Here is a 26,858-nt window from a genome sequence, read left to right as displayed (position 1 = left end):
CTTTACTTTCCAATATCAACATGAATCAAGAAATCTTATACCAGGAGTATTAGCTGATATGTTCTCAAGTGTGGTAGTGTAGTTGTTAAGTAATTACCCAAGTTGGGAAAAGGGATCTGGTTTCAAATTCTGGCTAAGCTACTTAGTAACTTTGTGACCTTGGGAAAGTTTTTTAATCTTTGTAAGCCTTAGTTTTCCCATTGAAGATGGAAGTGAAGAAGCACCTACCTACTGTAGGAATGGAAGGTATCCTAGTTTATCAGATCCTTTTGGGTTAAATGGAATTTTGCAAGAATAGTTTTGAGCACAGTGCATGGTATATCAAAAGTAATGTTCTCTTTATGTGCTATTTATTTACCTAATTAAATAGAAGTATTTCAGATTATTATTATTTTGCTGGGTGCCCAAGCTAGAGTTAAACACAAGGGGATGTTTAACTCTCAGAGTCACCAGGGCTGTAAACAGCCATCTCACCTTTCTGCACTGTAGATGTCTCGGTTTGAGATCATTTTCTCTTATGTAGCAAGGAGGTAGGCATGGAGTTCATACAAGACGAGAATTTGGGTGACTTCACATCAGTGAGTCTCTTAAAGTTGCTTAAACCCAGGAAACACTGACTCACATGTTTTAACACCTTAACATCAGTTCACTTGCACCTGCTCACCCGTTCGCCATTTTGTTTTTTTCTGCAGTTTTTATTAATTTCAAAAATGAAAAAGGAAGAAGAATCTCTTCTGCATTTCACTCACTTTTAAGTTTCTTTTGGTAAAAGATGAATAAATATGATGGTTATCATTGTCCTTCCTTCTTTCTGTCCCAGTCACTTTTTTCTATTTCTTACATCAGCTTCCACATCTGGAGAATGTCTGTGACCTGTAGAAGTCCTCCTCCAGCCGCATTTGGTCTGTGAATTGAGAGAGGGCCATAGCGTAAGGCCATCAAAGGGGCAAGAGGAAAAGGTTAAAAGAAAGTTAAACCAAGAACTGATTTACATGAAGTTGGAAGTTAAAGATGGTGGTGGTATTTTTCTTGGGCCTTCTTTTGGGGGAGAACAAATTCTAAGCATAATTGACTATTTAAGCTCAGTTGGGTTCATAGGTTCACAGATTTTAGGTTGATATATTTTATGAAATGGCTAAACCAGAATTTGGAACCAGGTTTGTGTTTCCCCAACTTGGGGAACGTAAACTACCATTGTTTTGGAACATATTAACCAGTATGCCTGGTAATTTTAAGGCACAAATTTTAAGACACGAGTCACCACTGTAAGGACTTAAGGTGAAAATACTCAAATATTCTCCAGAAATTGGTGTAGTGGGGCCAAGAGCCATATTTATCCCATTCCAGGGAGAGCCAGTGGTTTTAGTATAGTAGCTTTTGGCAAGTCAGCCATACCAGTTAGCTGCTCCTGGCCTTAGTTTACTTGTCTATACAATGGAATCAATGTTTGTAAGGATCCCGTGAAGAATCAATGTGAAATAGTTTTCTGACGTTTTGTCATAGTACACAGCCCATTGGATATCATCTGATGTAATCTTTGAAATAAATGCCCCTGGAGATTTCACCCAGTGAGCAAGGACACTGGACTTTCTTTTGTTCCTTGGATGATTCACACAGCATTTGAGAATTGGAGATTTTAGGTTGCAGTCAGTGAATCTGGCATCAGATCCCCGATTCATGTCCCCTTCCCTTCTTTTTCCCCTGTCCCTAGCATAATCAGATTCAGCATCCTTTCAAACTAGGAGAGTGAAAAAAGAAGGAAAAAATGCTCATTTTTTAAAAAAGATTTTATTTATTTATTTGACAGAGGGAGAGAGAGAAAGAGAAAGCACCAGCGGGGGTCGGGGGGGGAGGGGCAGAGGGAGAGGGAGAAACAGACTCCCTGTTGAGCAGGGAGCCAGACACGGGGCTCCATGGGGCTTGATCCCAGGACCCTGGGATTATAAGCTGAGCCGAAGGCAGATGCTTCATGGACTGAGCCCCCCAGGTGCCCCCAAAATGCTCATTTTTGAGAGTTGATGCTTTGGTACCACCAGGTACTGTAAGTTTTATGGCTGCTTTTACAAAATCCTCTTTGCTGTGAGGACCTTCTAGCCTTGTTTTTATCAATAGCCCATGGAAGTGATTTCTTCGTCTTGGTCCTTTTAATGACAATATTATTTCCAAGTGTGGAATCAGAGTATTTTAGTTGGAGAAATGGTTTAATTTCCTCACCATGTTGCAGTCTAGAATGTCTCCTTGTACTTTTTATTCTTTACTTGGGGATACATCCAAGTTCTCAGATATTAGGACTTAAATATACTGTGATAAGGTGAGAATTCACTTGAACATGCCTTTGAGTTACTTCTCTCTAGATTTTTAAGTCTCCCAAGGTAAGATATGCTATACAAAAATGTGAAAGCAAACCCCCAAACAAGTGTATATATCATTAAGGGACACTGAAATCATATACCATTTCTTCCCCATATCACACTGTTTAGTCTGCCTGAATTCCAGCTGTTTCTTTACTCAGGCCACCTTGTTGTGTCTTCCTCCAAATTTATCTAAGTAGGAGAATTAAGAGAAAAAGCCCTTGGGATTTCCTCCTTGGAGCAAGCTGGGAGCACTCCTCCCTCATTCCCTACTTCTGCTATCCTGCGTAGATATCAGTGAGCTTTGCTTTTTCTGCCCCTGTGAACACATTTGGAGGTAACTGCTTTCCCCTGATCTGGTCACTGTTGGATTCTTTTTCTCTCAGTCTTATGGCGGGTCTGGTTTAATTTTGGGGGGTGTTTCACTGGACGTGGCTAGAGTTTTTCAAAAGCACATTAGCAAGGAGATAAATTTTGCTTTAAGTGAAGGACCAAGTAGCCTTCTTGTTCAACATATTAACCTTTGGGTCTGAAGATGACTGGTAGACACGGGCAGAAACCAGAGAAAAGCAGAACATAGCTAACTTTGATGCCACTGTCTCTCTGTTCAAGGAGTACCAGGGGCTTTGCAGTTATTTTAGTTGTCTTTGGCGTGTTTAGTGCCTTCAGCTCTGTAAAATCGGCAAGTAGATGATGCTACTTTCAAACGATGTTACTCGAGAACAACCCTTGTTACTTGGATAGTTGAACAATCACAATTTTGCAGCTTTTTTTGCTACTTGCTGTAGTTTTAGGGTTCCGATACTCCTTGAGCTCATTTTCTGACAGGTTTTATGGAACAAGAATCCTAAATAGATACTTACAGGAGAGAGTCTTGTCTTAATAGTGTATGTACAGAAATACTTCTGTGTTTTAGTGGCAGTTACCCCATTATAACCCTTTATGGAGGCTCCCTGCTGAGAAAGCATTGTAGAAATGGATGTCAACCAAGGGAGATTCATTCATTCCATACGTTTTCTAATTTCAAAAAATGTACACCATCAATATTTTTTCTTAATTGAACAGTTTGTTGAACAGACGGGTGCTTTAATTATGGTGGTCTAAATTTACACACATTGCAGTGGTATTTTGCTACATTAATTACCTTACTTGTCAAGAGTAACAGGTAATTACTACATCAACTCACCCTCCTGCAATACATGGAAACAGAACTTTATTTGAACAGATGCAATAAGCCAGAGTAGAGCCACCCTGCACCTTAGTTTTCGATAAAGGATGGCAGTTCCCACGTATTTGTTTTATAATGAGCCAGGTAGAGGTAAGCTCCCCCTTTTCTTTGTGTCTGTCCCTCCGAAGTTGCAAGCCCAGAAACATTCACAGACTCAGAGAGTATGTGGACTGGAATGGAAGGACCCTTTGGAATAATCAAATGCATCTGATATATCCTTAGTATTTCGGAGAGGGGGAGTGACTTTCCTAAGACCACACAGTCAGTAAATTAGCGTCGGAAGCAGCACTGGCACGGATTTCACCCCACCAGGCTGCTACGAAGTTTAGTGCATGTTAATGAATTTTTAAAAATAATTATAGAAAAATCGTTTGGGATGGTGTACTTTGAATATTCATTCACTGCATCTCCCTTGTTTGAACCTTTAACCAGGGCTTTGGCTGCATTCGGAAGAGTATTTATCCTGTATTCTGTTGAACTGCCAGGTACAACTCCTGTCATTTGATTTCCTCTCGAGTGTACTAGTGTCAGCTTTTATGACAAGTTGTGTTAAAATTCGACTTTACCATGTTTTTTTGTAAAGGCGTGAACATTTTGGAGCATATAGGGTGCCCCTAGCAAAATTATGCAGCGTTACCTCTTCTGGTTGCCATGGCGTAGAAAGAAAGGATTTTGTTAGCTTTTAGGTGTGGTGCGGAATATACACAATGACATAATAGAGGCGGACTCTCTTAAAAGGCTTTGTCCTCTTTTTAGTCAAACACCTGTGACAGAATGACGAACTGTGGTTAACATATACTACTTACAAGTGGTTTCTCAGAGTCATCCAGGGTAGAGGAGCTCAGCTTGCAAAAAACTTCAGTACCTACGCTCCCCTTGCACCTGGCATCAGGAGTGGGGTGACATTAAAAAGAAGTTCAGTACATCGAGGGTTATGGATACAACTTGCAGAAATGATATGAAATGGCTTGTCCGAGAGGGTGGGCGATTTGAGCGGTGATTTGAGCTGTGCGAGGATCTCCTACACCTCTCCGTCCACCTCACCTCCTGATGCCTGCAATGCTGACATAGATGCCTTACTCCTGCAACTCCAGTATGTCTTGTGTATTTCAAATCACTCTGGGCTCTGCAGCTCATTATATTACTGCTCAGAGTTACTGGGTTTTACTTTCTCCTTAGTTTTTTGTTTTTTGTTTTTTTCTGTAAGTGAAGGATAGCATAGGCTAATTTGATTTAGTCCTTTATGCATCCCCCAGATCTCCTTGAGCACCTACTGTGGGACATTCATTGGCGAGGGGGATGGGTGCCTCCTGAGGAAGGACACAGAACAGATTCCTGCTTTCATGGAGTTTGCCTTCAAGTAGAGGGAGGCAGAAGGAGTAAACAGTGAGAGGGAGGAGCAGTATCTTTCCCTATGAGGGACATGCATGAAGGAAATCATATGCAGCTCAGATCTTGGGGGAACGCCACATAATTCGATCAGGAAATACATCAGACATAAGATCTAGGGGTTGAGAATGATCTCCACACACAAAGAGCTGGTGGGGGGGGCTGTCCACGTAGAAGCAATGATGAGGACCAAGCCCGAGAGCTGGAAATAAAGAGCGTGGTATGGGAGAGAAAGAGCAGTGTGGCTAGCTGCGGCTGCAGGGATGGAGCTGTGTGGGAGGGGAGGGTACGGGAGAGGCTGGAGGCGTAAACTGAGGAGAGTGCTAAAGGGCTGAGTCTTATTCTCAGACTGATGGCAAAGTACTGGAAGATAGTCACTTCTGAGTCAGGTGTCAGAATGAGCCACATGGGCGGCCGCTGGAGGACAGAGGGCAGAGCTCCCAGTGTTTCCTGGAGAGTAGACTTCCTTGGAAGAGAGGATAAAATACTGTTCCCCTGAGGTTGAGCAAGGAACTTTGGTAGAGGCCGCACCAGAGACGTACTCAGCTGGTCCTGGCCTCAGTGAATCAGAAACTCTGGGGTTAGGACCCAGAAGTCCTGATAGAACAAGCCTTCTGGGTGATTCTGATGAGGACTGGAGTTTGGATATTAGTGCCGGAAAGGACTTTCCAGTTGTTCAAACCCACTGTTGACATTCTACAGAAGATGGGACCCAGTAAAGGGGTATAGCTAAGTGGTCATCCGGGGCTAACAAGAACCTGGGTCCTTTGAACCTATTCTAGTGCTCTTTCCTCAAGGGTTTTGGAGCTAAAGAATAAACAAAACCCACTCTTTTTTTTTCTGAGAGCTAATTATGATATTTATAATGGAGGAGGTGGTTGGATTTTTAAGAAGGAGTAGCGCTGTGGTTTCTGAACTGAGGCTGCCTCGTTTCTCTTGTTCCTATTTTCTCAGACCATTTAGAAAAGCAATTTCAGTGTGAATAACCCCTCTCCTTTCTCCCTGTCGGTAGAAAAACAAGTGTTTTGTATTAAGTTACACCATTGAGACACCTAGCAAAGGGTAATAATATTCTTTTATTTCTGAATTACTTAATATATTTGGCCTTGTTTTTGGTTTGGAAGCCCTGTTACTCCCAGATTGTGTTTTTAAAGTCATTGGAGAAACAGAGGATTACTCCAGGGCCCAGTGTTCATGCTTGCTCCTGTGTATTTTGACCAAGAGTGCCACTGGAGAATATTCCTTTGGAGAATCTCTTTACCCTCCACCCAGTCCCATCTACCTGGCTAAGTCCTGCTTGCCTTCAGTGTCTTCAGCTTACAGATTATTTTTGCTCTGAAGCCTTTTCTGACCTCTTATGCTTAGGTCAAATTTGTATGATAAGTTATTCCCATGCATTTATGTTGGTTTCCTGGTAGACTGTGGGCCTCATGGAAATGGAGACCTTCCTTATCTCTGTTCCAAGCTATGTTCAGCTTCAAACACAGTGTTTGGCCCACCGTTAAGTCCTGAAAAAGTAACTGTCAAGTGAGCGCTTTCCCTCTTCATTGAGGATTATCTGTGACGCTATTTATCAACAACAGATTTTTGGGAGACATGGTGGTGGGTCTTTTCTAAAAGAAGTTTACACAGAATAATAAGGCATGGTCCCCTGGGGTCAAGATGGGAGACGTGTAGACAAAGCCAACATGGAGTATTTATTTACAGTAACTCCTGATGAAGTCTGCGAGGTGTGAACTGTGTTAGTCAGGAGGTGTTATGCTAAGCTCCTGTGTCTGACAACACACAGATTTCAGTGGCTTAACGTCATAAAGGTATATGTTGTACTCCTTTCCTGTCAGTGCCTGTCCCCTGAACCTCCTCCACCTTGTGCTTGCCACAAGGAACAAGGGGTCTCCACAGTCTTGGGGGAAGAGGAACAGGGAGCAAGTTGATTATTCAGCATGCCTGTAAGTGGTAACGCCTTGCTTCTGCTCCCATCCCTTTGACCAGAAATCAGTCTGGGCCAGGGAAATTGGGCAGTGTGATCTGCCTGTGTCCCCAGGAAGAAGAAAATGAAATGGAGTTAGTGATCATGTGATAGGCCCAAACAACATGTTACTTTGGTTTTAGCCACTGGGGTTTGATCCAAAGGAAGCGTAGCACCTTTGGTCTTGTAACCTGCTCGTCAATAAACACCCTTGTTCTCCCAGAGATCAAGAGGAGCAGTAGCCCTCAGAGGCCCTTGATTTTTGCATGTCATGAGGAGAATGTCTTTCATTTAAATCCCAACTAAGAGCCCATCTTCCTCTGAGGTTGGGCAGGGCGATTTGCTCATGAGCCGGGCTGTAGCGTGCATTCACTCCACTATCTGATGAAATCTTCTATCCCAAGTGGCAAATTAGTCTGACGACACATAGGTTGGCTTTCATATGGCAAAGCCTGTCTTTGTGTACTGTAATTGACCCTATTTTTCTCTTCTACTGAAGGTGACAGGTTTGGAGAGAAGAGTTCACCTGTGGTAAGGACTAACTACATTTTTCCACTTGCCATTTTTAAGGGCTTGCAGAGGGCCCACAGGCAAAATGTTAGGTCTTAAGAAGAAAACTAAAGTTTCCTTTTATGACTTTAGTTTTGTGTGTGTGTGTACTAATCTTGGTTTATTCTTGTCCAGAGGATGATAGGGGAAATTTTTCATGATACATTAAGTGAAGGAAAAATATAATGAAGTGTTTACTTTATGATGCCTTATTATTTTTACGAAAGATATGTTTTTTTCTCCCATTGTCTTGCTGACCGTGTTGGTTCTCAGAAAAGGAGCTGAATTCTTTACAGTCCTCAGTCTCCCATCCTGCCATCCTTCCCGTTCAGTGAGAAGCTTGGCTGGACCAGTGGAGAGATCTGCCACGGCTGGATTTTGAGGCCCTTGTACGGGCCAAGGGAAGGGTTTTGATCTTTACTCTGAGAGTACCGGGGAGCCATTGGAAGTATGCAAGCAGGGAGTGCGTGCCGTATAGATATGCACGCATGTGGGGCGTGTGTGTGTGTGTGTGTGTGTGTGTGTGTGTCTGTCTGTCTGTCTGTCTGAGAGTGAGATGGATGGAGAGAAGGAAAACAATAAATGATGATCCCATTTGCTGTGTGTTTTTTGGCTGTTGGGAAAGAGCCTCCACAGGAGAGTGAGTGTGAAGACAGCATGGCGCCCTTCTCCCAGCTGACACGAGAGAGAGGTCTCCTCCCTCTTTGTGCACAGAAGTTACTTGTCAATCAGGAGCTTACCATCCCAGCTTCAAAGCAGGCAGCGCTTTGGGGGTAAATATTTATGAAATGCCAAGCTTTGTGATCAAGGTGTATTTTGTTTTTAATGAACAAATGACTCAGAATTATTTTAAGTTATTAAAAGACAAATTATTGTGTGCCATCATGGAAAAAAGGAGAGGGTGAAAGTATAATTTCGTAGCAAGCAATTTATTGGCAGCTGTAATCCTGAAGCACTCAACCTCTTTAAACAAAATTATTTATATTTTTTTAAAGGCTTGAAGTATAAAAATTTAATTTATTTGTGGAATCCCATTGGAAAGACTGGTAAAAAAGTAAGGTGGTCTATTCATTTGCTTCAGAGAATGTTAATTGTCTGTGTAAGTGCTGTAAACACTGTGCTTGGGACATAAGAGAGAGCACTCATCTCTCAAGATACTTCTGGTCTGAAAACAAGGTGATCAAAAGCCATCAATAAATAGTATAAATGTACAACAAACTTCTTTTTCTTTTTGAAGTTCGGATAACTCTTTCAGATTCTATAACCAATATTTTAGATATTGCTTGTTTTAAAATATTGAACATACAAGAATTCTGAAGAAAAATATCACCTAGTCAGATTTCCTCCAGGGCAAAACTGCTTGTTTTACTGTTTTTTCCTGTTCGCTATTGACACATACTTTTATGCAGTTGAGGGTCTAGTGTAGATAGAATTTTTCTATCTTGCTTATTTCATGTAACATCATAACAACCGTGTGCACATATTCTCCTGTTCCCACTGTTGTTTTTAATGACTCTGAAGTATTCCTTGGTCAGACGACTGTCATTCACCTGCTCTTGTTCTCTTGTGATTGACATTTAGGTAAAACAGATTAATAAAATTTATCCATTCATGTCCGAAACCATCTTGTACACTTAACTGTTACAATAATATTGAGGAACCGAGATTTTTTAAAGAAGCATCTGTGTGTGTGTCTCTGAATTTTGTCATCCAAAAAAAAAAAAAAAAGTGAACTAAAACCTTGTTACAACTTTAGATTCTTAAGAATAATGAGGGAATGCATTTGATACATTGTCTCTGGCATTTTCTATGATTGGACACATAGCTCCTGAAATTGGTTAACAAAACACATCCTCCAAAACCAGGAAACCTGTTTGATTCTAATTTGGGGAGTCTTCATGCCTAATTTGGAAACTATGAGAGGTTGTCATTTCTTTCTCCTAGCACTCATTCTCCTAGTGACATTAGAGCCTACGTATTATTTATTTTGCTTTCTTTCATTATTTTTAGGAAGTCCTTAATGTAAGGTCACTTTAAGGTAACTTGCCTACGTTACCTTAATGCAGAGACTTGACTGTAGGGGCTGAGCAAAGCCATCAGCTTTTTCTTCTTGTTAAAAAAGTACTTGGATTTTTTTCAAAAGGCATGGGATGCCTGTAAGTGCTTCATACGGGCAATGAGCCCATGGGTCAGGCAAAGGTACGTGACATAGGGCAAAGAATGGGACAGTGGGGTTAGAACTCACATGGAAACTGAGTGCTGCCATATATCCATCTCTTGAACCTTGGGCAAAGGAAGGCTGCTCCCTCTCCTGAACATCAGTAATCAGCTCCTGGCCATCAGATATCCCAGGTGAAAAAGCTAACCAAAGACTATTTCCCATTATTTTACATAGGAAAAAATCATAATATTATGTGTCAGTATGCAACCCCCCAACCCAATCAATTTTCTAGAACAGAAGTTGGCAAAATATGGCCCTTAGGTCCACTACCTGCTTTTGTAAATAAAGTTTTATCAGAACACGATACCCATTAGTTTACTTTATTGCCTGTGGTTACTTTCTTACTACAAGGGCATTGTTGAGTTGTTGGAATAGACCACTTACAGCAACATACTCTAAAATATTCATTGTCTGGCCCTTTACCGAAAAAGTTGGTCTGTCCTTATTCTAAAATATGACTAAAGTATAGCAAAATGCCTTACAGGTGTAGTTAATTACTATCACAGTAAGCATGTAAAAATACATAAAACATTGATTACTAAACAATTAATATCTCAGCGTAGCAAATATATTTTTTTGAAATATGGCTTTTTTTTTTTTAATTCACCAAGAACATCTGAGACACATCCCCTTTGTTGCTGGCTTTTCAAAACCTCTACAGAAGTTTCTGACATTTTACCAATTGTATTGTAACTTGACACTTTCCCCTCACACATTTTATTAAAAATGTTCTATTTAACTTTGGAGAATGTCATAGAATTTTTTTCTTTTATAAGCTAGAGCCAAAAATGTTTGCTTTAGAAATAAGAATTTTCCGTAAAATTTAGAAATTAGAAGGTAAGAGGCATTCAATTAGGAAAATGTCAAGTGGATATACTGTTTGCTTATATTACATTTCTTACAGGCTTAGTATTCTCATCCGTAAAATGGGGCTCAGACCTCCCTGCAGTGTTGTGAAGATTAAGTAAGGAAAGCTACATCTGATGCATTTTCTATCCTTAGCTTATTAATTAGAGGAGCAAATAATCACAGCTGGGATTTTTCCAGATTTACAGTGCCTCTGTTTAGTTATGCTGGCCTGGAGATTCAAGTGTAACTTTGGAGCCAGGGAGAAATGAGAAAGGTCTCTTTACTTGGGTAAGAGATACTGGAGGTTACAGCAAACACTTCTGAATTTCAGAGCCTTTGCTTGGTGCAGTTTTATTTCTTTGGAACCTCAGTCTGGTGCTGGCTGGTGAGGACCAGGGGTGGTGGCTCTCTTAGTCATTGTGTTTTGGGGACCCTGGCATATTCCATTCCGAGACTCCACTATCTGCAGGAACAGGGAGTTCTCCATTGGACCTCTAGGTGCACAGTCAGGGGAAGAGAGAGGACATTAGTGGTGTTCAGGAAGCTTCAGGGTCAGAAGGAATGTAACATACCCACTTTGATCTATTTCCCCAGAACTCGGGCACAAGGCCCCACCTAACGGCAAGGGAAGCTGGGAAATAATATCCCATCTGTGCATCTAGAAAGGAGAAAGGAATTTGATGGGCATCTGGCTGGTCTCTGCCACACACTGGCCATATGTTTTTCGGTTATTATAGAGGATGAATGCTTACCGTAAATAAAGTGCTCAGGTACCAAGAATCTGAGAACCTATAAGGGGTGTTCATGGAAAGAGCATCGTTTGGAAACGGTGATGCTCATTTGAGAGAATTAATCTGTATACTTGTTGAAAATACTTTAAAAATTTAGCCTGGGATCTGGATCTGCTTCTTACCTGTTACATGCCATTTATGTATCTTGGCATTCTAAAATTGCAGATCTATTGTAAGTTTAGAAATACATACGCAGGAAGTGTTACATGTGATGGCTTTTTCATTCCCAAAGTGATCTACAGTGGACTCATACTTACTTTGCTGTTCTGTAAAATCAGAAGTGATACATAGCATTGAGTGGAATTCCTTATCATGATGCCAGAGAGAACCTTTGTTGAAATACTGCCGCTGTTACTTAATTCAAAGTGTACATTTTACAATGAACCACATCAGGAGTGTTTTCAATTTTTCAGTACCTCTAGTAGATCTAAGCGTACCTTTTTTTTTTTAAGTTACTCATTTTAAATTATGATTATATGAATATTTTAGGATTATAATCATAAAATGAAGGACAGAATTTATCATACCAAAATAGAAATTTAATTTAAAGTAGAAAGAACTTGATTGCAGGGTTTAGTAGACTAGAAATATGATGTATAAGAGGATATTGAAGAACACTTTTGAAAAAAACCCTTAGTAGTAGGTTTTTACAATAGATTTAGGGGAAAAACAACACCTCAGGTTGCATTTAGTGATGTTTGTAAAGATCACATTTGAGGTAGTTTCACAAAGATCAAACTTTTTTTATGTTGATAAAGCACATTAAAGCAAAGGAACTTTTTGGTCATTCCATGGAGAAATAATTTCAAAAAAAAAAATCTATTCAGTATCCTAAAGTTAGTGAAACTTCTTTGAGGTAGAAATTTCTCTTGACCATACTGTGATCCAGTGGCCTTGGTCACAAGTCAAGATTGCACATGGACGTATGTGGTTAAAAATATTTCCTTTAGTTTTCTTGGTACTCCTGGCATATCCTGTTACCTGTCACTTTGTCCTTGACGATATTTGAGGCAGAAAACAAGTTGAGTAGACAAGGATAGTTTTCTGATCAGCTGTTCCTTATTTTTCCCCAGTGCTTCCTTGTTATATTAGAGTTCAAATTTACTATTCATGAAACACATTTTATCAGTGACCATATCAGACAAATGGAAGCTAAGCGCTGGTTAGTATGTTGAAAATAAACACGAGGGTTCTCATTAATGTCACTGTCTGAATAATTAGTTGAGCATCATGTACTGAGCAGCAGCAAAAGCAAGCTGCTTCTCACTGGAACGACAGGCTGACAGCCACGTCTTGGAGTATGGTCATTAGTGCGCCCCACCATCAATGTCATGTTACTGTGTCAAATTAGTTAGTGTCCCCTTAGGAGAGAAGCCGGACCTACAAATTACCCTCCCGCATCCCTGGAAACGGTGTTTGCGAAACCTGCGATCAAGTGTGAGCAAATTATTAACACGGCTCATAAATTAACTAGTTTACAGGCTTATAACATTTTACAAGTAGATAATAAAGGGTAGAAAAGTTTTCCAATTGCTTTGCCCTGATGTTAGGGCTGTGATCTGCCGACTTTTCCTTGAGGAGCCCACGGCTGATGGGTTTTTTTTTTTTTTTTTAAAGAGGAGCAAACACATGGAGTGTCAGAACAAATGTTTGGAAAATGTAGACTTTAAAAGGAAGCAAGTGTAAACCCATTGAAAACAATATAATTAACTTCGTTATCTCATTGCTCTGATAAGTCGATGACAATGGCCCCCTTTCTTGTGGTGGCAGTTGCTCATTAATGAGTTCACCAATTAAGTTTGAACGATTACAGCCTTTGCCAACTGAAATTATCTTTAAAGATGTTTTTGATTCATGCTTAGCCTACTCTTAAGCTGCCTTGTCACAGAGGGATGATGCTAGCACGGCATGTTCGATTCGTGTAAGAATGAAGATTCTTAAGCCATAATATGTTTGACAAACGGTTTACACTTCGTGTAGACGACTCATACCTAGAAAACATAATGTGGAGCCATCTGGCCTGAGTTTATCTCTGATCGAGAAGAGGCATTCACTGGGAGCACCACCCCTTCACTGTCTTCTGAGCTCTGGTAGACAGGCAACCCACATAGTTTCCGGAGATACGATGTGACTATTCAAATCATAAAACTTCATACATCTCCTTTTCAGTTTCAACTTCTCTGATTAGATTCAGAAGACGTGTCGTTCGTGGATTTTTGTCTGAGTTCTCTGTTGAGGGAGACCAGCACACGTGCACACCGGAGGGCTCAGGCTTTCTACTCATTCTGGAGTTCCATTGCCCCGTGTGACAGAGCCCCTCCTGTCATCTGCAGGCCTGCATAGGTGGCATTATCATCCCCAGGATCTAGGCACAAAGGGCCTGGCCTGCAAAACCTCGCTACTGACTGCTATTCACAAAATCTTGCTGAAACTGCTCGAGGATGAGTTGACTTAGCTGTCAACAATTTCATCTTACTTGGAATTGGACTTGGTCAGTATTCTACTAAAACCCCAGCCACGCTGCGGAAGCGCACACCTCGTGCACGTGCTCACATCCGCGGCTGCCTGCTTCCCTAAGAGGCGGCCTCCCAGCCTCCTCCTGCATTCGATGTGCAACCGGAAAGAGAGCTGTGAACGGTGCCAAGTGAGATTTTGGGGTTGTGGCTGTACTTAAAAAAAAAAAAAAAACAACCCCAAAACAGGGTGCTTGTGTGCGTGTGTGTGCGTTTGTCGTTTCTACTTAGATGTGCCGGGAGAGACCAAAAGACTAAAACCCAAAGGGAAATCCTCACTGAGACTCAGGGATCAGCTTGCCCTGACTTTTCATACCACTTGTCTAATGCAGAGTATGAGCTAATGAAATGCTGTTTCTATAAGGAAAGAGGCAAAAGAAAGGCTTAGATACGTGACGGCATATTGGATGTAAAAGTCGTGTCCACAAGGAATACCCGGACTCGTGTATGCCTCGCTTCTGAAGCGTCACCATTGGCTTTTCCCATTAACCTCTTCTCTTCTCTCTGCTTTCAGTGTCCCTCCGTGTGTTGCAGTCCTCTGGCATCATGCATGCCCCCAACCAGTGACCCCCAGGCTTTTTATGGCTGTGAGACACGTTAAAAGTTCAGGGTAAGTGGCAAACAACACGAATACCGTGTCCCACTTGAAAACCGCGACCCACCTTTGCAGGTGAGCCTGTAGCAGATACGTAATTCCTCGGAAGACAGTGGAATGGCTCATTACGAAGCAGAGCTTCCAAAGCCAGCAGGAGTAAGTGTGTCGTCCTCTAAGCTCGCTCTGTGGCTTTCAAGAATAGCATCTGTAACTTGGATCGGATTTGTGGAAAGGTCATCAAATGCAGGGTCTGCAGATTTTGTCTCTGAAACAGCCCAGTGTTACCTCTTGTCAGCTTCCTGGGCCATAGAGTCGAGGTTGCGATTTTGTGGTCAACTCTGCTGCTGAACACAGAATCAACCGGGGACAGTATGCAAACAGATGGGTGTGACTGGTCCAACGGGACTACAAAAAACAGTCCGTGGGCCATATTTGACCCCAAGGCCATAGTTTGCTGGCCCCTCAGCTAAGCATCAAAGAGGGTAAAGAGGATAAAGAAGGTACCTCACTGGGTAGCAGTCTCTCTGATCTCGAGCAAACCATTTTTCAAGAAGAAATGAGAATAAAAAAAAAAAAAACCTGCCCTGACTACCACGCAGGGTGTAGTTTTAAGGATGAAACAGGATATAATGTATACGAAAGCACTTTGAAAATTTCGAAACTCCTTACGAATATAATAGATGGCTCTCTACACTCATTCTGGTTCACCCAGTGGAGTCTGCCTTCTTCACCCTTTTAATCATATTGGGCTTTCATGAGCTAAATGAGTGTGGGGGAAAGCTCTTTTATTTTCTAAGTAATGTGGTTTTTCTGTATGTTCCTTCCACTTCACAGTTGATGGACAAGCTGTTGAAATGTCTCTTCAGTATCAAATATGGATGAAGGGATATATGGGTAGATTATGGCAGGCTAATGATCAAATGCCAATGAAGAACGATTAAATTTCCTTTAATCATCAGATTCTGAAAGTGTTTTAAGATCTTCCACCTTTAATATAGTCCTTAATAAATAATAATGCTTTGGATGTCTACAAGTATGTTTGAATTTCACAAGTGTTGCATGTCAAAACAGAGAGACAGGTTCAGCAAATATGCTTCCTGGGCTAGTGGTAGTAATTAAGAAGGAAAGTCATTCTTAAACAAACAGCTTGGTGAATAGAGGAGTAATCAGAATCCCAATTCATGAGTTTCCTCAATTTTTTTTTCCCTCTCAGAAAAAATAGGGTAGTCTTCAGACATGTTTTCATATCATTATATCATATAAGAATTGTTTTCTAGTAACAGAGATGCAACTATATAAGTTTTAAAAAATGAGTTGCATATTCTCTCTCATAAAAGGTGTTTGGGGAAGAGCAGTTTGTGCTTTCTGTCTTTGCTCAAGTGTTGTTCTGTTTTCAAGGTCACATTAAGGCTGCTGGCTATCCAGCCATTGCCTCTACATCCTGAAGAAAGAGGCAGGAGTACAAGGGACAGAACGAGTGGTCCTCTCAGTTGGGGCAGGCCTCTTTAAAGAATTTTCCCTGCGGTTATAATGACTTCTATCTACTTACATCCTTTTAGCAACCCTTAACATAAGAGCATCTTGGAAGTGTATGTCCAGATAAATTCCACATTCTAGTAGTAAGGAAGAAGAGGTAAATTGCTCCCAAGCCACAGTTGTAATTCCTTATATAAAATTATAATATGAATTTTTCTTATACGTTTTCAGTGAATGTCTTCTGTCTTCCATTGACTTGTATGTAATCTCTAACTTGAAGTTCACATGTTTTAAATTTCATTTTCTTTGATTTTCAGTGGAGATATATAGCTCAGTAAATATTTTAGGACCATAGTATTCTTACTGAAAGTGCCATGGCAAATCTGAGGAATCAGTTTCTTTCCCGAGAGAGCTATCCACCAAAATTTAAGCTCGAGAATTTTCTAATGAATTTTCTCTCCTTTGGATACAAGCTTTTGTCAAAGCTTGAGTACCTGCCTGAGGTCCTAGCGACATGCGGCCTTATACCCAATTCTCTTCACACCAGTATTCGCAGGGGACATTGCTGATGGCTTTGACAGGAGAACGCTGTGCATCCTGCATCTCTGTGATTTGCTGGCTCCCACATCTCTGCTGAAAACTTAACTTTGGGTAATGGGGAGCACAAGACTCCGTCCCATTTTTCTAACTCAGATTGGCCTTACGTTACTCTTGTGAAAATTTCCATCTCATGGAATGAGTAGAATGAGACTTCTCAATGCTTCATTATATAACGTCTGCCCGTACCGGCCTTTGCTGTGCTCGTGACTCACGGTAGTTGATGCATCCACAAACATTCCTGAATGCCTGCTGCAGACATGGGGCAGTCGTGTGCTGAAGAGTGTCTGCTTTGAAGATAGATCAGCCGAGAATCAGATTCCACCTTTTCTACTTACTGGCTGAGCGACATGGGGCAAGTTACTTAACTTCTCTGGGCCACTGCCACCTCATCTGGGAGATGGGGCTAAAAACAGGAGCTGGCTCCCTGTGAGAAGTTAGTGAGGTGATGTTCATAAAGCGCTGAGTACAGCTCCTGGAGGGGAGTGGATGCTGCACCGTGCTACACAGCCCGGGTGATGGGGAGGAAATCCCTGTCTCTGAGGAGTTTTTACTGTCCTGCGGCTGGTTCGTTGGTCACTGTCTCACTGGTAGATAATGTGTATTTCACAACCCATTGCTTCCATCCCAGGATTCTCTTACAAGTTCAAGTAGAGCCTTGGGGGGCGGCTTTGATGCCCGGCTTCAAGGACTCTGCGGCCATGTGTTCTCCCGGACAGCCCTGCTAACAGAACTTAGATCTCTGGGTCCCTTTTTGACCATTTCCCCTGAGAGGTGTGCCGTTCTTTCTCTTTTCTTTTTTTTTTAATTCCGCTTTTTTACTTACTCAGGCAGTGGGCCTGCCTTGCAAGCAGAATTCACTAACTGCTTTCAAGCTGGTATTGCTGATGATAATCTGAAACTCCGTAGGGTTTCACTCCTGCAGGGTGATGCCCCAGGATGTCGATCTCGCCCTGCCTCATCCCAGGCCCTGCCTCTGTGCTGAGTCTGCACAGCAGGCCCCGGTCCCCACAGATCTTCTTGGTAGCAGCCCTCTGAGAACAGTGTCGTCTGCTCACAGAAGCTGTGGTGCGAGTGTGTCAGAGGTGGTGGCCGTGTCCACAGACGGCCCCATTGGCTGTGTGTCCCAAAGATTGACAAGTGGTGGTGCTTTCTGGATGGTGGCTGGTGGTGGTGGGGCAGTTGACTCTCTGGAAATCGTGTCTTGAAGATGTTGCCTGTTCAAGAGACTCTTAGAAGCTTTGGGCTTTGCTGTATGGTTTCCAATCTTTTATTTAGACACCATTGCCGTGCTCAGATGCCATAAAAGCCCTGTTGCCTCTGGGCCATGGTGTTCTCTTCCTGGAACCATTTCTCTGGTTCATAGGCTCACTCCCTCATTCCTTATTGCTCAGTTCAAATATCGGCTTCGTGGGGAGGTCTTCCCTGAACACCCACACTAAAGATTTCCCTCCTCCTCCCCTCCCCTCCCCTTCTCACTGTCCTCCATCCAAGCCTCTTGTTTGTTCTGAATGTACCTGTTTGCCAGGTACTGTGCCCAGGGCAGGTCTGCGTGATTCAGTGTGTCTCCTCTCCGCTGACAGTGGCCAGTGGCTGGTAGGTGTGCTCCCAGTTAGTAGTGGTGGAAATAGAGTCCATTTGGGGATTTCCCTGTGAATTTCTGTATTTTCATGATACCTAAGACGACTGCATCTGGGTGAGAGGGGAAGAGAAGAAATAAAACCACACACATCACCTTTATTATAGGAATAGAATACTGCCCCTGGGTTTTCTCTGGAAAGTTTCCACTCTATACTAAACAAGTCTTTGATACTCTGTGTGTCCCATCCAGAAAGGGTTATATATCATCTTTGCCGTGAAGACAGAATCATTTGCCGTTTGGGCCGAAAGTGTACTGTGGGTGGTACAGGTTACTTAAGGACATTGGATTCCAAGATCAAATCCCAGCACTCTCATTCACTGGCTCTTTGTCCTTGGACAAATTGCTTTCTCTTCCTCTTTCCAGGCTCTTACTTATCTGACCCATGGGTAATAGCATCACCTCACTCGTAGTATTATTGCAAGGATTAAATGAGATGATACTCATGCAGTACTTTGCACAGAGTCTGGAACAAGATAATGATGCTGTTGGTTTAGAAAGGACAGCAAAGGGTTTGGGAAGTATGCTGACAAACTCATTGCACTGTCCTGCAGTATTTTTGAAAAAGATGGGTAAAGATGGTGAAGAGCCTTGGTTCCCGGTTAATGTGCTCCTGTTTCTTGCACCAAATTCACTTTAAAAAGTGCAAAATGAGCACAAGTAGGTTCATCTGTTTTATATTCGTTGTTGATGTGTTGACTCTTGGATGTTTATGACCAGTTTCGGATAATACAGATTATAAAGCTAAAATGCTGGGAAGGTTGTTGTTTGGTGCCTGACCCACATCCAGAAACCCTTAGAAATTCAGAGTTCAGGGGTGCCTGGGTGGCTCAGTTAAGCTTCTGATCCTTGATTTCGGCTCAGGTCATGATCTCAGGGTCATGAGATGGAGCCCCACATGGGGTTCCATGCTGGGTGTGGAGCCTGCTTAAGATTCTCTCTTTCCTTCTCCCTCTCCCCGCCTCCCCTGTCCTTCTCTTTCTAAAAAAAAAAGAAAGAAAGAAATTTGGAGTTCAGGATGCTCCACTGACCAAAAGATACCAGGTTGGGGATGTGTTTTGTCTGTAAGTTAATCAGAGCTGGTTTGATCTGCCTCATGAGAGACTGTGTTTTAAATTTCCTGTAAATCCTCATTTTTAAAAAAGTATACACTTGGTGCACCTGTCCTGAAAATTCCCGTGCTTCTTTTTCGAACGAAACTCAAGTCTGCATAGGTTGAAGGGAGTTGGATGTAAATATCTTTCATTGTGAACTCTGGTTTCTTCCACCTGCTTAAGGAGGCTTGCCTGTTGTTGCTCTTTTGTTTCAGTGCGTGTGTGTTGAAGTGTGTTCTTTGTGCATTTATTGTGTGGAAGCTGGAGCAAGTCTCTGTATCCCATAACATTTTGGTGGCAAAAGATGAAGTATATCCCATCACATACTCTTATTTACATGATTTATGGAATGGCCAGGGTTTACGAAGGAATGAAAAGAGCCATTAATTTTATTAACTCCTATTGTATACCCTCTCAACTTCTAAAACATAAAAGAACCCGATTAAAATACAGTGTAAGGCATCCAGTTTGGTTCCTAATAGTTTTTTTAGTAAAGAAAAAGCTAAAATTCAGTTTCAGTCGAGGCTAAGGATTCAGGAGAAACTTTGATCAGGCACATGACAGCCTTCAGAGTGGCTTTCTCACATCTCCAAAAACATGGAACACCCCTGTCTCCAAATATCATTTCGGAAACTAAAACAATAATCACGAAAGGGGAAACCGATCCGTGTAAGGGGAGACTTGATTTGTGCCGTTGACATGGGAGGCTTGGCAGTGTGACTCAGCTCTCGTGCTGTTCTCTTCTTAATACCCGGGTGCCTGAGTATCAGCGGGAGAGATTAGGAGCTTTCTGAGGGCTTTTTCTCTGCTGTTTTGAACTGTTGCTGCCTGTCTGGGTGCGGTTTGGTGGGGCAGTCTCTCCGTGCCAGGTGGGTCTGCTTACGGTGTCAGGAGTTGAATGTCTCACTGCTAACTCTTACCATCAATAAACCCTTCTCGGGGTACGTTCTCATCCAGGGAGACCATGCCTCGCCTTTGTCCGTATCTGTCCCAAATCATTCATTAGCGGTGACACAAATCCATTCTTCCAGTCCCGGCCCGCTTCTCAAACGCGGCAGTTTCCTGAAATTCTACTCCTAGCATAAGCCGGGCCGAGGACTTCTTGGCTTTATAGAGATACACACGCCTGGAAGAACTTACACTTGGTGTTATCGCCTGTCCCTGCTTGCAGAGTTTCCTCTTTCTCCCTTAAAAAGGAAGGAGAGGTAAAAGGAGGATTTTCAAAACTCAAGAAGAAGCTCATCTTGAGAAATCCCGACGAACAGCAGTTGTTTGAGAATGACGCTAGCGTGTGAGACGTCGACTCTCTGTCAGCTACTGTCACTGAGACTTTACTCGGTGCCACCCGTGGTTCCAAGCACGTACGTACTGATGCACAAAAACTCTACGAGAGCGTTTCGGTTCTAAAAATCTGTTCCGTAGATCAGAAAACAGAGGCACGGTGAGGTTAAGTGACTCGTGGCTCACACGTCTTTGCTTATCAGAGGGAGAGCCAGGACTGGAACCCAGGCCCTGTCCGTCTGGTGCCAGGGCTCTTCACCACCGTGCTGTGTGGTCCCCCTCATGGAGATGTTTCTCACGGGCGTTGGGGTGCGGGCATGGTTTTATTTCAGCTTGAATTTCCCACTCTGGGATTGATCGTACTCTGCATGTTGAGACTTTATACTTCAGTACCACCTCACAGGCCCTGTTTGATCTTACTAGACTTTTCCAAATGCTTTCATTCTTTTTTGCTGGTACAAGAGCTATGGGAAATAAAAGTATGTCCCAATATGATTAGGAACAGGAACAACCACTTAATTGGCATTCTTCTAACTCCAGTTGGATGTGCCTGTTAAGACAGTTTCTCTATATCTTTGAGTCATTTTTCTCTGGTACATTATTCTAATTAACCTCATCTCTGTAGCCCTCGTTTTATTTCTTATTAGCCTCTGACCACCCAACAATTGATTTGTTCTGCTCAATCACCTGTGTGAAAAAGTGCGGCAAGTGAAAGGGTCTCCTTCCCAAAGCAGCAGGCCTGATACCTGGGGTGTTTTCCCAGCAAGCAGTTCAGAATGTCCCTTTCGTTCTTGGGATACATTCACCTAGAAGGCTTTTTATTTACGAGGGCGAAGCTCTGGGATCCTTAGAGGGAACACTGGCTAACAAAGTTAGAAGGTCTTTAGTTACTTGGTGGAATTACATGTTTGTAGGCTGTAGGCCAAGGACTTAGACCTTCAAAAATAAAAATTAAGTCAGAGTTTTAAAAACATAGAGTAAAATATTAGGCTTGCAGAAGTATTTAAAAGCCAGTTGCAAGGGACCACAAATAAAAACATTTTTACTTAAGGAGTTGGAGGTATCCGTGTATCCTTTTTAACACAAGCAGCAGGTCATTTTCAACATGTCTGTGTCTTAAAATACTGAGTCCCTCCATCTGTTAGGTCTCTCTGGTTACTTGTGAGGAGCATAGGGACAAAAGGGATTTAATTGACTCATGATGCTGAAAAGTCAGATGGTGGAACTAGCTGCTGGAACATCTGGACCAAGGAGTTCAGATCTTGCTAGTAAGTCTCCTCTCAGTCTCTTGGCTGTGCTATGTTCTGTGTTGGATTCATTCGTGTAGGCGTTTACCAACTCGTGGTATGATAACCATTCATGAGTCTGTTTTCATAGCGGCTCTAACAGAAAGAAATCTCTTCTCCTGAGTCGTAGTAGCTCTCATAGAATTTAGATCTTCCTGGTGCTGTGATTGGTCCAGTGTGTGCCATGTGCCTGTCACTGCAGCAGTCTCTGGGGCTGGAGCAGGACTGGGTAGGGAGAGGTGTGAAGGTGTACTTGGCCTTGAGTGGGTCACATGCTTCTCTTAAGAGTGATGGATGGCATTCAACCTACACAAGGCAATGGAAAGTGGGTGAAGAGGGTGTTGGTTTCTGAACAAGGGGGCAGAATTCTGGGAAGATAGACTGTGCATATGTGTCCTATAAGGAAGGCACAGTGCTCAAGGCACTGTAAATACATAGGATTATAAGGTTGGAAGGAACCTTTAAATATCACCTAGCCCAGCTATGCGTGATTGAATATCATGTGAAATTTTCCCCGTGAAGCTGTCTGCTTTCCCCCTGAAGCTGGCCATCTCTAATGGCATTCACTACCTCGCAGGTAGGCATTGGCTCAGAAATATTACCATGCCTGTGTCCCTCCAGGAGCCTGGAGTTCATTCATTGCTGTGTTCTTCCTGTCTGTCCTTCTGGTCAACCATCCATGTACCATCGGTCACTATTCTAGGTCCTAAAGCGAGATCCTTGATTTCACCATATTTATATCTGCAAGGTGGACAAAAAGGTCCATTATAATCCAGTGATATAGGGGCTACAAGAATACTTCTGGACTGGTGGATTTACCAACTCTTCTAGGATTAAACCATATACATGGACTTAGATTTCAGTTATCTAGAGACATCTATTGGTTTATACAGTATCGAAGCCCAGTTAAACTACACATCTTTTAGGACATACTAATATGTTAGCGATAGGGATGGCAAGTTGGAAACGCGGAAGGTTTTTGTACGGGTCACCCCCATGGCATGTTAGAAGTTACCCTGATGTCCTGTCTCCTCCTGAGTATGTAATAAATGAATAGACAAAGCTTCTGTGGGTAAAAATTTGGGTCAGTAAAATTATAGAATTCTTAATAACACTTCCCTAAGACTTTTGAAAGGACTGGATATTGTTTGTTTATTCATACACTCTGCTGAGCAAAAAATATTCTGAACCTCAGTTCTCCTATCTGATACCTAAAGATAAAAATAGTACCTTCCAAAGAATTAGGGTTCATGTAGAGAATAAGCATCCTGATCTCTATAAAGCACTGAAAATGGTGCTGGCACCTCGTAGGCACTCACTGGATGTCACTGGATGTTATTATCAGAAGACATCTATGATTTTCACCTCATAGGTTGTCAAATGCTTTGAAAGTAATTATATCACTAACTAATAACCAGTTGATTTAAAAATGTTTTTCTGTGTACCTTGTAATATATTTTTATTTGCACGCTACTTATAAAAATTAAGGATATTAAAGATGGTGAGATTTAGCAAAGAACTTTAACTCCACATGCTTTGAATGCTTCCCTGAATTAATAATTTTCATGTCCATCATATTTTCTCCTTGGCCCACAATTCATCCCATATTTGGATCTTGGCAAATGATGACTTGGTTAATTAGGCGGTCTGTTAACTCTGATTACTAAGTTATAACAGATCAGTGTAGAAGCATCACTGTGCAATTTGGATTAAAAGGCTCTTCATTTTATCAAAACAAATTTACATTTATGGATAAGTATGTGGAAATGCATTAGGTTAAAATGATGCAGTTTGTAAGGAAAATTTAAAAGGGGTAAAGAATCATTTCCTTCTATGAAGTTATTTTTTTATTATGACATTCATCATATTATCTTTCACCAGGAATATACTTAAAAGCTTGGAATTTTCTTTTAAAGCTTCAAAATGATAGCTGATTTCATCCCTCTATGATACAGATATGATGGGTACAGTGCATTTTTGTTTATGCATCCGTTAGTGTGGGGGTACATGCTAACTTTCTAATTCGGGCCACAGGGGCCTCTGATACTGGGCTTGATCGTACGCACAAATTCTTTTTTTTTTTTTTTTTAAGATTTATTTATTTGACAGAGAGAGAGAGAGACAGCCAGCGAGAGAGGGAACACAGCCAGGGGAGCGGGAGAGGAAGAAGCAGGCTCCCAGCAGGGGAGCCCGATGTGGGGCTCGATCCCAGAACGCCGGGATCACGCCCTGAGCCGAAGGCAGACGCTCAACGGCTGAGCCACCCAGGAGCCCGTACACACGAATTCTCGACTGTGTTGGGGGGAGTTAGTGGGTTACGTTAAGGCTCGCTCCCTTTCACAGCCGAAGGCATTGACAGCTACTAAATAGGACTGGGCCTTTGTAGTCCCTTCCCTTCGTTGTCTTTGGCTTCATCGCCACGAGGGCAGTTGGTGTATCAAACCCTTGCTTGCTTTCTCCAGCTCTGCCTCCCTTCTTTCCTTTCTTAGCACATAACACTCAGCCTTGTGGAAAATGAGAAAATGAACACCCTAATTTTCTGAATTCGGCAGGCTCTGAAGTTTGTGTTAATTAACCTTCAAGATTCTATCAGATACCAGTAGCATTCGGAAGATAACGCCTCACCCTTCACTCCCTCCCTGCGCTACACACGGACCCTTGTGTGTGCATGCACACACATACACACACACACACGCACACACAGCACTCAGTACCCGGCACCCAGGAGCTGTTTAATAGTTAGGTGTTCAAGACTGATGGTGGGCAAAGTTGAAACATGGACAACCTCCCACCCCCCCCTTGGCTCCTAAGCTGCTCTTAGAATGGGTCTAACAGCCGGGACCTTGCCGATTATTATAATCACGAGAAAAAATAGAGTTGATAAATTTAATATTTATTTTTTCAGTAAGCTTGCTGATGTCTGACCTTTATGAATTTCTGTGCTCTGGTTCCATGGGAAGAAGAGAAGGCAAAGAGAGAAAATATTTTTGAGGTTCAGTGAACTTAGTATTTTGTCGATCGATCACACTGACATGACCAGAGGGTTAGAAACAGGAAACCTTATTAGTTCGTTAGCTTTATTCACTCCACGGTGGTGGTTTATGTAAAACTGCCTTTTCTAAATCTAGAAAACCTTGCTGATGTTGTAGGTAGAGAGGTTCGCTTAGCTCAGAAGGGAAGTTGGTGTTTTATGAATTTGATTATGTTCTCCTAATTGGGAACATTTAATAATAACCATAGATGACTCTCCTTTTGTGGAGGGGCTTATGGCTGGTTGTTCAGAGGTAAAGTGATGTTTTGAGCTCTAATTTGACAGATTTGAGCGACAGTCAGCCTGAATAATTCAGTTTTCCACTGGTTTCCCTACCTCCCCATTCCTTCCAAAAGAACGAACCAAATAAGGAATTTTTAAAAACCGAAACCATTTTGGAGTATATGAATTCTTATACACATTTTCAAAAGAGATAGCTTGACAGAGAGATGTACTCTGGGACTTCTTCGTGTGAAGTAAATCCATTAGAACATTAATTTGTGTGTTTTTTTTTTTTTAAACGGGGTTTTACTTACCTCCATGATATGCGTATTATAATAAAGTCTCGCCAATAGACCAAGAGAACCCTCTGGGAAACCACAGCCTAAGGAATGCATTAAGGAGTGACGTTCATATGTATTTTCAAGCATCCTGTGAGACAGAGGTTACTTTCCCCCCACCAGTGGTCCCCAAGAAGTAGAAATTGCAACGTCGAGAAACTTTCTCGGTGGCTTGTTTTAATAAATAGGCCTGTGGGTAGAAGTGAGCAGACTCATTGGACGGTTGGATACTCTTACTGTGTGGTTTTATTAATTACATTTAGTCCTTTAAAATGACCTTGGATGAAAACAGCCACCTTCTGTGGTCACGGTGAGCAGATGTTTACCGTAATTCTTTGCTCAGTGAAAAAAACGCCTCTTCCACCCAACAAAAACAGCCACGTTCGCTTGGCTAAATCAAAACTTTGGCGCTTGGGTCTTACTTTATATATCATGGCTCCAGGCACACAACCTTTCCAAGTGTGAGGCTTAGCTCACTCCCTCCGACATCTGCGGGAGAGCTCTGCTCACAGTGATCTATTATGTGAGCGCTTAATTCTTCAACTGTTTTTGGCGGTCGCCCTTCCTCATCGAAACCCATATTCTCTCTGCAAGCCCCTCTTTGTTTTCCTTCTATAAGCACGTCAGTCCCTTCGCTTTCAAAGCTTTCACCTCGGCTTGATGGCCATTTTAGCGAGGACTTCGCTACTAGAAATAAAGTCAAGGTTTGCTTCTTGATGGGAGAGTTTGGTTTGGGCTGCACTACCACTGAAAGAGAAGGCATAGCCTTTCTTTCTATTTCGTGTTTGAAAAGTGCCTTTTCTGATGGCATATTAGGCCCGCTTGCAGGCCTCACTGTCTGTGTGTGTGTCTGTCTGTCTCTATTGCCAGTTCCTGTGTTTTACAAGCACTGAGTGATCATGAACGTTTAGGCAGTCCCTGCCTGCACTTGCCATTCATGGTTTAATAGATGTCTCAGGAGCAGCTCCCTCATCTGGACTGAATTTCCACGCCGAAGAATACCGCTTGCTCTTTCGCCGTGCTGAAAGGAAATGCAACAGCAAAGCTTTGCTTTTCTTGGGAAGCTCCTCCCTTTGGAATGGAGAACTCTGGGTGGCTCTTCTTATTTTGTTTCCAATGCCAAAATAAGCAGGGATCTTGCATAACACCAGGGTAGGAAAAAAGAAGTAATTTTAAGGAAAACATATGTTCATGTTGAAAAAGAGGGAGCTAGAACCAGACCAGGGACAGGGGCCCACAGATTTAAAGACATCTTTTTCATTCAGGTGGGAGAGTAGTTTTTGGTCCTTGTGGTATATCTTATGAAATAAGTTGCCTTCCCCACTTCCCCAAGTCTTGGATCCAGTTAAAAATAAATCTTGGGAGTGGGAAACCAAGTTCGGTAGGCTAGCTAGTTGATACATGTGGTGATTGGAATGGATCCAGTCCCGTATTTGTTA

General features: G+C 42.2%; 1 protein-coding gene across 3 annotated transcripts in view; it reads left to right on the top strand.

Moving 5' to 3' along the window:
• Positions 1 to 26,858, top strand: part of FOXP1 (forkhead box P1) — a 407,883-nt gene that overhangs the window by 14,410 nt on the left and 366,615 nt on the right. For all 3 annotated transcript variants that reach the window (XM_034657215.1, XM_034657217.1, XM_034657218.1), the window contains exon 2: positions 14,375 to 14,470. The gene's annotated coding sequence lies outside the window, so the exon portion shown is untranslated. The remainder of the gene's footprint in view (positions 1 to 14,374; positions 14,471 to 26,858) is intronic.

Source organism: Ailuropoda melanoleuca, chromosome 4 (genome assembly GCF_002007445.2).
Source record: "Ailuropoda melanoleuca isolate Jingjing chromosome 4, ASM200744v2, whole genome shotgun sequence".
Taxonomy (NCBI): Eukaryota; Metazoa; Chordata; class Mammalia; order Carnivora; family Ursidae; genus Ailuropoda; species Ailuropoda melanoleuca.
Note: the sequence above shows the minus strand (reverse complement) of the source record. Positions and strands in the feature narration are given on the sequence as shown.